Source organism: Neltuma alba, unplaced genomic scaffold, assembly GCF_004799145.2.
Source record: "Neltuma alba isolate B1F8T4 unplaced genomic scaffold, ASM479914v2 tig00012534_pilon, whole genome shotgun sequence".
NCBI lineage: Eukaryota > Viridiplantae > Streptophyta > Magnoliopsida > Fabales > Fabaceae > Neltuma > Neltuma alba.
Genome location: NW_021636999.1, coordinates 26634 through 38601, shown reverse-complemented (window position 1 = coordinate 38601; position 11968 = coordinate 26634). Strand labels below are relative to the sequence as shown.

Genomic DNA, 11968 nt, shown 5'->3' with positions numbered 1-11968 from the left:
TGTCTACTGACAATTAGCGTGTTCTCTTCACGTCATACCAACAAAACAGGGTTGGCCTCACATTTTTGATGATCTGTCCTTTTGTTGGGCGTGATCATGTACTTTATAGTCACCCTCTTCATACTTCCATTCCTAAACCAGACACCATAAATGAGGAATTCTCAGCATCTATCTGAGGGCTAACAAATTTCAGTTTGCATGGACTTTTATTGTCCGCTGAAATTTGTTTCTTTTTAAGAACTAACTTTGTTGAATTCATAGGTGCTTTCATTTTTGAGTCAGGAGTAACTTCAGTTCTTTCTAGTGAGTCCTCTGTGCGTTTGTCACCATCATTTGACATCCCATTCCCAGATGCCAATGAGCCATCACCGTTAAGATAATGGTTGCCAAGTAATGAAGATTCAAGAGATGAAGGTTGGAGTCCAGTATCAAGATGAGCAGGCTTTGGATGACTCCCGCAACTTATTCTCTCTCCATCACTGGTTACTAACTGTTCTGATTTTCTGCAAAACAAGGTCGGAAAAACCTTAATTCTAAGAAAAAAGTTTTTCTTCTTTTTTTTTTTTTCTTTTTAAAGTAGAGCTCTAACAATTTTACAAAAATCTAGAATTTAACATACCCAACAGTATTTTGTCCAAGGTGGTCAACCCCTCCAGGATCAGTGAGCAAGGTATCTTTCGATGTTGAAGATTTGGATGTGTCTATCTTATCTTCACTTTTGTCGTGGCTCTGGGGAGGAGCAGTGTTCACATCTATAAATGATAATGCTGGGCCCACAGAACGTTTGTCGAGTACAGACTTTTGAATACTTTCCAGGGATTTTGAAGACTGACATACCACATCGGCCTGAGCATCACATGCATGTCCCATGTCTTCTAAAGGTAAATTTTTCTTAGAATCTCGAAGTGAAAACTTAAGAACCAGTCTCCTTCTATTTCCAACATTAGCCTGAGACTCAGAATGTGCAGGAGGCTTAGATGCATCAGCAACCCCATCCAAAAATGGTTGCTTATTTTCCTCACGCATACTCTGAATCTTCCTTTCAGGCTCACTAATAATATCTGAATCTTGCAAACTGTCAGATGATTCATCTTCAAGATCAGCATCTTCCCCATCCGTAGTAGATATTTCATCCATTTGGGATAACATATTACGAGCAATCCGTGCAGCAATCCGCTGAGGTCTTAATGTCTTAGTGCTGGAAGATTTTCTTTTAGATGATTTCCTGCTGTTCTTTGATTTCTTAGTTCTGTTACTTCCAGACGGTGTGCCATCACAATCATTCAAATTCCTTTTCCTGACACGCCTTCCAGAAGAAGTTGTTGACTCGACCTGAGAGATATTGAGGTTAGGGGCGAAGTTGTAATCAAATATTTAATCCAAAATAGTTAAAGAGACCACTTACTTCCGCATTTTGTTTTTTCCTTCTTGACCTTCGAAGGCTATCCCAATCATCTCCACTGCATTCTGGATCACTAGAAGAGATTGAACTTATACTCCCATGCTCCGCTTCACTGCCATTATCATCGTTTACATTGTATTCTGAGTCATTATCATCACTAATAATTTCAATTTCTGGCTCCCACAACATGGCATCTATGAACTCTGGTTGCGGCTCAACCATTCTTTCCAAATCTGCCAAGGGGATCACCTGGTAGTCCTGGCTGACACTGAAATCCGGACCAACAGCATACTTTATTGATGAAGGACGCCATTCAATGCCAAGAGCACCAAGCCGACGTTGCTGAAATTGACTCTGATAAGGCTCAGGATATGGCAACAAACCTGGGACCATAATGAAAATAGTTTATTGGAGTATTTCGACCAACAAAATAAAGTGCATGAACTACGAGATAGGAACCAAGCATACTAGAATCACACAGAGGATCTTGAATGTTTCTTCGGTATGGTGTAAGTTGAGTCTCCTGCATCAAGTGTGATATATATTAGCAGATGTATTGGATGCCTAGAAAAACAAAATATTTTATTTCAACTCAATCATGATGACAAAATCACCAAGTACAGTGGCATAACGGTTAGTAGAAACCTGATCAAGAACATTTCCTTGGATATCCCGTACAAGGGGTCGATAATCCCCAAGAAAAAACTGCAAGATAAATCAAGATACAATACATCATAACTAAACTTGTACCATCATGAAAAATCTTATTAAATACTAAAATGGTTATCAAAAAAAGGGGAATCAGCATGTCTATATTTGATCACCTGGTCATATTTTGCATCCTTCTGGGACTCGCCTTGACCAGTATTCAGAAAATATATTTGGCCAACATCATCTGAAAGCACAATTGATGTTCCATCCCTATGTGCCAAAAAAAATTGTTGACAATGCAGCAATGTCAGAATTTGAGGTGATAGATAGCTAACTTACAATCAGAATGTATACATGAAGATACGCTAGAAAACTCATCAGGCATGTGGTGTTGTGGTATTAAGTCATGGCTAACATAATTTCCTCACCAGGCAGGACACACACAGAAGCAGGCACGAACACTTAATGGAAGCTTGATGTGGATATGAATGCAGAAAAACCAATTGGTGAAAGTGTTGATCAGGTTGAATGCCCAGAACGATACAAAAGCAAGCCATAGTACATGTGATGAGATTTGCATGATTTAATAAGCACTTATATGGAGGGAAGGAATTCATTTACATAAAAATCACATGAAAAGATTAGATAGCTAAATAGAGTAAATAATTGCCCAAATTAAATACAATCAAGTGACAAGACAAATTAACTTGAGAAAACAAAGAGCACAGAAAACATTAATTATATTATTACCCATTTACCATAGTATGGTAACGGAACACACCAAAATCTTCATACAAAGAAAATCATAAACATGCATGGGGGTATTGAAGGAAATTAATGAACTTGAGATGCAAATTTATACAGGGATTCGAAGATGGTTTTTGGCTTTCAAAGCCAAACAGCATATACACCATGACATCAGGTAATAAGTGGTTACAAAAACAAGACACCAGGTTTATTCAAGCCCCTTTTGTATGGAGTAAACACAATATACCAAAACATTCATATATTATGTGGTTCATCACAAAGAAGAGGTTGCTTAGTAAGGAAGGATTGATTTCCTTTAATTGTCAAGTTGACTCCCCTATACCATTTATTTTTAACTTGTCAGTGGGCTAGGAAGCTATTAAATGTTGCCATGGATTTGATAAATTGTACACCCATAGTAGAAGGCTTGGAAGTCAGGAACAGGCTTTGCTACATTCTTTCAAGCAACATAATGTTTTATTTGCTGCTGCAGCTGCAGTGGCGGTACATTAGGAAAGAAGGCAATCTTGGTGTTGATTTGCATTAAAGCTCAGCCACGTCTTCCCAAGAAATTAAGATTAGTTGAAATAGAATTTCTTAGAGCTAGCAATATTGCATACGATACCTTATTCTTGGTTTTTGTAAACGATGTATATGTTTAGCTGTTGTTGAGGTGTTGAAATGGCTAAGATTTAAGAACACTTCCTTTTTCTTTCTTTTTTTTTTTTGGGACAACTTTAAGAGCCCTTCCTAAAAAGTGGCCTATTTATCTCTTTCGCTCTCAATGTATATGTATTGTTGACTTTTTTGGAGTGGAATTACTACAACAATTTCACCCCAAAAAAAAAATAGAAGAGAAAACCATAAACATGACAAGGGCAATTTTTTGTTTTTGCCAATAAAAGGGACAACAATAGAATATATGATAATAAGAAAACATAAATGAATAAAAGCATGGTAATATAGATTATTCTATTGACACTTACGGAGAAAACTTCCCATCCACCAACTTAAACCGTCCAATTTCATATGTTCGAATAGGCACGCCCTCCCATATCTTGAGACAGTATATCAGAGAATCATAATTTAGACAAATATACATTAAGACTTAAGATACAGAGTTCTTAAAAACACAAAATATGAGAAGCTTACATCCCACACAATTGTTCGTCCATCATAGCCAGCACTCATAGCTATCCGAGGGTTGAAGGGATGAACGTCCAAAACATAAGACTGAAAAACATTAAAAAGTGAAGCAAGATTAGAAAGTTTAAATTAAGGTGAAAAGGTACCAATAATATAACAAAAATCAAACTTGCTTCAGTCAAGAGCAAACTACGACTGCATAAAAAATAAAATTAAAAAGGTAGGGGGTGCGAGGGAAGTAGAGGTTACAGATGCAGTATGGCCGGTCAAAGAGTGCACTAAGCTTCCATCAACTGCATTCCAAACACATATTCTGCAATCTGCAAGACGAAAAGACCAGTCATCAGCAGATGCATTCAACCATCTTTGCTGCCATTAGACTGTACTCTAGTAAATTTTCCTCCAAAGAAGCATGGTAGGGGAAGACGTTAAAAAAGTTGCAATAATGCATGGATAAATGTAAAAAGATGAAAGAGAGGATATGGCGTGGTGAGTGTATCAGCAGCAATCAGTAGTAAAAAGAAGATAAAATAACTTATAGATGCTCCCCACCTTAACTTAATGGAATATTACTTTCCAACAATTAATAGCCAAAATTGCCAAATTCAACCACTGGAATGATCTAGGCAAATTGGTGGGATCTAAATTGGTATAAACTTTCCCATCCTGTTAAAGCATCAATTTAAATCTAGTACATTACCCATGATAGCAGCAAGTACAAATCGATTGTCCAGGCTCCATACAATCATATTGACACCTCGAGGAGTAGGTAGGAATCTCTGCCTTGGACCCCCTCGAGGAGGCTGAGGAGGCAAAGGTGGTGGAGGCACTTTTAAATGATATGCACGAGTCCAACGTCCCACTTTTCCCTGAAATAGCATCAGGCAACATGTAAATTATGCATATTAAGGACTATTAACATGTTAGGAAAAGAAAATGCATTTCATGTAGGCATTTATTATTTACCCAGTTCAATATACCTCGATTATTGATAAAAAGGAAACAAATTTCCACGGAAACCTTATTTAAAAAAACTCACATGAGATCTACGAGATCTAGGAACCCAAATAATTGCACTTCCATCTCGGGAGCAGGTAACTATGTTATCATGACAAAACCTGAAGAATACAATATGACAACAATATCACACAGTTAGTTTGGGGGGAAAAAAGAAACTACACCAATTATATTTCCTTTGGTCCTTAATATAAGAGTTAGATAAGTAATTTGCAAATATTAAGAAAATTTGTCAAGTTAGTTATTTGAAATAAACCAGTATTGTGTTCCCTAAAATATTATCATGTGTATTAGAATGGAAACCCTTTAAGATGTGCAATTATCATGGAAATTACTTTCCAGAAAAATGAATAAATATGGAAGACAAAATAGACTGGGATCCCACACATTTAGGACTAAATTGAATATTCAATTAGCTCTTATATTTGGGACCAAAAATAATATTAAACATGATATAAGAATAGCAGACTATAATATGCAAGTCATAAAATATGTATTGACCAGGAGCTTCTGAACTTCGGGACATTTTCTTCCTTTAAAGAGTCATATGTTGAAAATTTCGAAGCCACTGAGCAACCACTGCATTTGGAAGTTGCAAAGACAAATGAATCTGTGCATAAAATAAATAAACAAAAGAAAAGAAAAGAAAAGAAAGATATAACTAAGACTACCCAACCTAAACTGCACATAATTAACATCATTTTCATGGCCAGCCAACAAATCCATCTCGTGTACTGGTTGTTCTGAATCATCTGAGTTAGACTTAAAAGCGCTCCACACCTACCAATAATTGTAGCCGAGTCAACAGATCTCAGTAGATGTAACATTTAAACAAGTAGAAGTCAAAAGCATTAGTGGAAGAATGATAGAATAAATCAGAGAAGTCCTAAGTCAACATACCCTTGCAAAAGTATCAGAGCTACCAGTGACAAAACAGTTCCATTTGCATTATACGCACAACAAAGTATCTGATAGCTTTGTTGACCATTACTTGAGGAAGGTAAATTAGCAGATGGACCATTGTTCTTACCTGCAATAAACTTTACATTGCTTCTCACAATCTTATGAGCAATCGAGAATAGCTAAATAACAAGAATTTATGGCAATCGACAAGTCAGACTACTGATCTAAAGTTGAACTAGCATTAAGCACAAAGATGACAAAAAAGTTCAGATCATGTTAAAAGTCCCAAATTTGATTGTTTTGAATGAGATAAGAATGTTCGGCCAAAAAAAAAAAAAAGAGATATGAATGTTACATTTATTCTAAGATACATATTACTCCAAAATGTGCTTTTATATTTGACTTATTTTGTAGAATCTAAACCTTTGCATAGCACAATCCACAACATAGTATAGTAGTTATCCCTGACCAATAAACTCAGATAGTATTGTAGTTATCCCTGACCAATAAACTCAGACCATATCTAGGTCTAGGTCTAGGTCTGACCAATTCATAGTAGCACTAGAAACGAAGATCTGACCAGTTAGAGAATCGGAAGGCCGAGGCAGGTATATCCGTGGATTGCACTGTGAATATCTTGCATCCCATATTCGACAAGTTCCATCATCTGATGACCTGCATCCCTCAAAATGTGGGGTGACAAAATAAGAATCCTCAGACTTGCAAATCTTGATTGCTTTTAAGGGATAAAAAATACATTCTTTGCAGAAAAGGTAACTTTGTTAATGTAATAATTTAATTTTATATTTTAAAATGCAGATGACATGCCCACAGAATTTGATATTTAAGAGCAGCAAATAAATTTACAACTCAGGGCATAGGAATCAACGATTTTAATAATTATAATAGTACACTATCATCATCATGATAAATTCAAATTATAACCAGTAACCATAAAACTTAACTAAACCTCATAGATAAAAAATACTTCAAAATTTTTCATAAACAATGCACTTATCTAATCTTAGCATAAAATTTAATATGTAACTAGTATAGACTACCAACAAGATTTGAAAGCCAAAAAATATCATTGAATTATAGGAGAGACTCACGATAAAAGCTGGTATACAGCACTGGGTCGAGGACTAAATGCAATGGTGTTAACAGCTCCAGTATGTCCCCGTAAAACTGATATTGGCATTCCATCTGGTAAGCGCCACTGTTGCAAGGTAATACCAGCTCAGTTTGCCAAGAAATACAGGAAGATAACAAAAGTTAACACAGACTTACAACTCGAATGACAAAATCATTTGATGCAGATGCCACCAAAGCATTGTTTGAGCTTACAGCCAAATCAGTGATATCACCCTTCAATCCACATAACCACAGCAGAAGATTTAATGACAATGAAGGGTAAAATTGCACTTATCAAAATTACTTTCATTCACAATATTCTTGACTCACTTCATGTCCACGGCAGCTCGCTAAACAAAATGCAGTTTCCATAGACCAAATCTTAACAAGACGATCGTCTGAACCACTGATCACATATCTTCCAGATCGATCAAATATGGCTGCAAGATAATGATCCAACAATTTTTAACTAATTAACATTTAACTACTAATCATCTTCAAACCATCATTCAACTTACCATGAAATTGTTCAAAATTTTAGCTGAAAGAAATTAGAAAGAGAAAATGAACTTCAAATCACAAGTTTAGCAAAAAAGCAGGCCATACCACAATAGACAGCCACACGATGTCCCCTCAACTTCTTTATGTTTTGCATCTTCTGCACCATAGTTGATGGTTTGGCTATTGCATAACATGCAGATCGAATTGATGGGGCTCGATGGTGTCTTGTGAAACCACCTCCAATTTCCCTTAAATATAGCCCCTGAACTTGATTAGCCTGCATGTGAGGCCAACGCAGGTAAGCCGGAAGGGGCTTAACTTGATTTTTCCCTGTTTTCCTATCAACTGTGCAAACACCCAAACATTAAGATAAAATAAATATATTTATATCCTGTGATTTCCAATGCAGATAGGGCCAAATAAATATGGCAAGAATATGACATATTTAAACACAGTTGATGAAATAAACTCTTGAACAGTACTGCACTAGGAAAAAAGAGAGCACCAAGAAGAAATACCAAGCCAAAGAAAACTATTTGAATAAATATCCAGATATTCATCATCCAGCCGCTTCACATTGACAAGCTCAAAAAAATATTTTAAAAAAAATTCCAGACAATGGCTACATTGTACACAGCCCAAGCAGCAATCTCACTAGAGAGTACATGACCAATGCAAAGACGTGATCGAGCTGGTTCACTCGAAATAGTGTGAAACCAAAAAAAAAAAAAATCAACTTTATATTATACGTGAGTTATATTAGAAACTTTAGACTAATATGCATTACAATGTTTTAGTGAAGCAAATGGTTCTGTATTTGTCAATAAATGCACATTTTATTACTAACCAAGTTGTTTGTGAGCTTAACTAAAACATTAAATTTTGATGATTGGCTTATCTAATTAAACTAATGTAATATGTTGATAATTTTTTTTTTTTTCATTTAATAAATGAGTCAAGCTGAATTTGAGCTCTTGACGAAGTTAGTCCTACTACTTCAAGAACAGCTGTAAAACCCCAAGAGAAGAAATCAGATAATTTACAGAAATCTGTATTTTATGATACAAACATAATCACAGAATGTTCATTGTGTAAAATTATTAATAAAAAAGCATCAATTCAAACAAGGTTTGATTTGTGATTTGTATAACACAGGCCTATTACTCAAACCTAAATCAATGGAATATTAACACATCCCTCAACTGATATTGTGAAGGTTAAGAATAGACAAGACATTGACGGAAATCTGTAACCACGACTTCACTTTACTAATACATTCACTACGATACTAGCAGAAAAGTCTGATAGCAATTGAAGTATAAAATTGTACCCATCTCAGTTGACAGACATTTTGTAGAGTGTACCCTTAATTTAAAACTACAGGAATATAAAGGAAAAATATAACTTTTGTCCGATAAACTTTTCGTCAATTATCAATTTATTCCCAAAATTTGCCTCTGAATAACTCAGTTCCTATAGTTTCTTAAGTCTATACAACTGAATCTCTATAATTACTTAATAAAATAATTGTTTTGAGTCATAGTTCAGAGATCAGATTGATAATTGAGAGGAATTTCAGGGACTAAAAGTTATATCTTCCCAGAATATAAATGATAGGTTAAATAATTGAATAGAGAAAGTAGATTAATATAGCATATCACGTACCGTCCAAAAGAGAAAAGGAACCAGATCCAAGTAAAGTAGGAACATCAGCAGCATTAGGGGCACTTTCTCGAAGTTTGCTGTGCATGGGATGGGCTGTGCTCAGCATCAATTGCTTCAGAAGCTTTACCAAGTGATCCTTTGCTATGTGAGAATACCTTGGGTTTACAAAAATGACCAAAAATCAACGCCCACGCAAGGCAGAGTAGGCGAAGGCCATTGCTAACTTAGTTTCCCAAGCTAATTAAAGCAAGAGTTCTCTTTTAGGGGAGGGGGTGTTTATTTTAAGATATAAAGAAAAATCCTCATTTTGATCAGCACATTTTTTTATCAATAGAATTTCTATAGGCACATTTATTTATTTTTTTTAAAAAACTGATATTTGGAGCAAGCTTTGACCATCACAAATATAAGTTTCTCAAAGTTAAAGACGTTGGATCTCTATGAAACAATCTGCAGGATGTTAAAAACAGAAAGCAAAAGAAGTTCAAAGCACTTGCTGCATTTATTTAGTAGCATAGATGAAATTTACCACCACATTATATGTTTTTAGAGGGGCAAAAAGTACCTATCCGCTAATACGTTGTAATTCAAAGGGAAAGAAATGCCATCATCATCATCATTCCCGCTGTGCAAGCCACTTCTTGAAAACCAAGCATGATATCTTCTTGGCAGAAGCTGATGCTCCAAAAGTTCATTCCAGAAATGCGAAAAAGTCCTCTTACATGGCCCAGCGGACAAAAAATGCATAATCAAAAAGTAAACTTCTCTAAGGTCCATATCCACATCAGTGTCAACATCATGACCAGCAGCTCCTTTATCATTACAAGGTCGAGCCATCTTATCCACCTGATTTGTAAAGCTTAAAGGTGACACCTTAACTAATGACGCACCAGTAGAAGCCATGCACTTTCGTGAATCCATGCTTTTAAAGAAGCCTAAAACAGAGAAAAAATTCCATTTTGACAAATAAATAATTTCACTCAGCGAAGTAACAAACCTCAATAATATATGTACAAGAAAAGCTGGTGCACTACCAAATTAACAACAGATAAGGAAAAAAATCAAAGAAAAGTCAAACACTTTTACACTGGCTAAATTAGGGAACTATTGCCAACCCTGGTAATTATGCAAAAAAGATCAGTAGCTTCTATTTTGGCATGATCATACTATCACTAGATTTGCCAAGGTTGATTTGGATGCAAATGATTAGCCCAACATTTGAATGGTAAAAAAGATTAAGAAACAGAACTGAAATTATTATGTGATTTTCATGGCCGTTCAAGATCTTTTTCTCCAGGGAAAGAGCAGGTGATTCTCACAAGACTTCAATAAAGTTAGCTAAGGTTGAAGATTGAGTACAGCAAGAGTGCGAAATAGACCTTCAAAATGAGAAAAACCGAACAACCAACATTGCAATATCCTTCGCGGTAAATTTTGTTCCTATGTGATTCTTTGGAAGCCAGCCAATAAAGAGAACTGAAAGGAGAGACTCAATTGAAATAATTCCAGTATTCAACCTGAATAAAATAAAACAAAATATAGAACGAAAGACAGCATAATTGAAACAAGGAGGATGGAATCACCTCTAAATTGCTTCAGGAGGGTAAAGCAGCGAGGAAGTTAGGTTGGACTCCGATGTCATCCAAGTCCATGATGAAGACACCTGAAAAATAACCCACCGAGAGCATAAAAAAAAATGTTATTCAAAATCTTTGAGTGGTTTCAACACAGAGGGGAGAAATTTATTGACAAAAACACTTACCATTAAAGAAAATAAAAAAGAAATGTAAGACTTGATTCGTTTCCTATCTAGGGCATCGTTGCTATTATAGACTCGGGTTAATAAGAAGAGATTTGAAAGCTGAACTTGCAGTTGCAAAGAAAATTAAAGCCTAGGTTCTTCCAAGTCTCAAACACTAACTCACCCTAAGAAAGAAATTAATATTTGATGTCAGGGACTGAGGAAGATTCGTCCGAAACTGTAGCTTTTACTCTTTATCGTTTTCGGTTTTGAGGTTAATCCGGTCGGAAAGTTGCCCCTTTTCCTCGGTGTCCGATGACGCAGCCGCGGGGACAACGAAATAGTATCCTGCAGGATTTATTTATATAATATAGCTCACAATAAATAAAGTTAAGTTTAAAAAAATGCGTATTATTTTTGTTGGCAACAAAAATATATTTATTTTTCAGGTCGTGTGTTTCTTATATTTAATGTATCACATAAATATATGCGGCATATCTCTACATGTAGTATAAAAAGTTTATCTTTTTTGGGCAGAATGTAAAATGTTTATCGAACATAATCGATGCAATTTTTTGCCAGAAACATAATCCATACATATATGAATGCTATAGAACTTTTTGTTTGCTGTGCATAGCGCTCCGGTTTTTTTTTTTTTGGGGGGGGGGGGGCATCAGCTCCGATCACCCCTGAGTTAGTTTTTGTGATAAGCCCGATCACCCCTGAGTTAGTTTTGTATGATTAACTAAATTGCCAAAGCGCGGAAAAAAAAAAAACCGAAAACGAAAAGAAACAGACTATATAGGATTGCCAGGGCCACAGGGCCACGGGCATGCTCTGACGTTACCGCGGAGCAAAAGTATCCACCTGATGTTAAGTATAAAAACCAGCTTTATAAACAAGATCAGAAATAATATTTTATGAATTTTAATTCCATGTGAAAAAGGTCTAGACCATTTTCTACCTTGCTTTTCTAAAATCTCAACCCTTCGATGTAACGTGGGTTTTTTTAAATAAAATTAAATTTTTTTCCAAAAAAACAGAGAAAGGGTGGGAACAAA

The 11968-nt window shown here is 35.6% G+C and overlaps 1 pseudogene; it reads right to left on the bottom strand.

Annotated features, from left to right (window-relative positions):
• Positions 1-38: 38 nt before the first annotated feature.
• On the bottom strand, positions 39-11242 carry LOC114728342 (bromodomain and WD repeat-containing protein 3-like; annotated as a pseudogene).
• Between the last annotated feature and the right edge of the window lie 726 nt (positions 11243-11968).